Here is a 791-nt window from a genome sequence, read left to right as displayed (position 1 = left end):
CGGGCCCTTCACTCGCCTGATTCGTGTGTCTGCTCGGTGCAGGCACGTGTGACCGCAGGGTGACTTATTCAAGAGTAAATTCCCTGATACTAGACAATGGAGCAGATAATACAGTTTTTGTTGTTGTTTCATTTTTGAGATCTCCGTAGATTCAAAATAAAGAAAGAAAAATTGATTGTTTTCAAGCGAGATGGAAAAAAAGATACCGACCTTCAGCCTGGCAATGACTGGTGTCCGCTCACTGCACCGAGTCCCCACACGTTGGCAGGCGGGTCTGGCAAAGAACGGTGAAGGCAAAGGAGGGAGCTAAAAACAAGGGAAGGACGCAGATCAGCGTATGAAACAGGCCGACTGGGCACAGGCTCATCTGCCACCAGAGCTTAAACTTAGGCCGTGTGAAGACCACGGTGTGCCTGAGGAGTCCATACCCACCGCATCATTAAGCTAATAGTACAGGAGGCCTTCTTAAAGGGGTTGACTTATCACATGTTTTCTCCCACTTAAATATAATTAAATATGAAAGGTGGTGATGGCAGCTGAACATCTGTCTTCAGCTTTCAGATTTTTCACAGTCTGTTGATTAGGTTATGTTTTGCATTATTCCAATGTCCACAGCTGTCACGTAGAATGGAAGTGGGCCTGCCCGAATCAGGAAGCCCGGGTCTGCGCAGCCCGTCACGTTCCACGTGGTAATAGCCGGTGACAGTTTCTGCTCCGAGCAAATTGTTTTCCGTGGCTTGATGGGTCTCAGCTGTTCTAACCTGGGAAGTGATGGGTTTTGCTTTCATCTG

The sequence above is a fragment of the Molossus molossus genome, unplaced genomic scaffold (assembly GCF_014108415.1).
Source record: "Molossus molossus isolate mMolMol1 unplaced genomic scaffold, mMolMol1.p scaffold_m16_p_15, whole genome shotgun sequence".
Classification (NCBI taxonomy): Eukaryota; Metazoa; Chordata; class Mammalia; order Chiroptera; family Molossidae; genus Molossus; species Molossus molossus.
Note: the sequence above shows the minus strand (reverse complement) of the source record.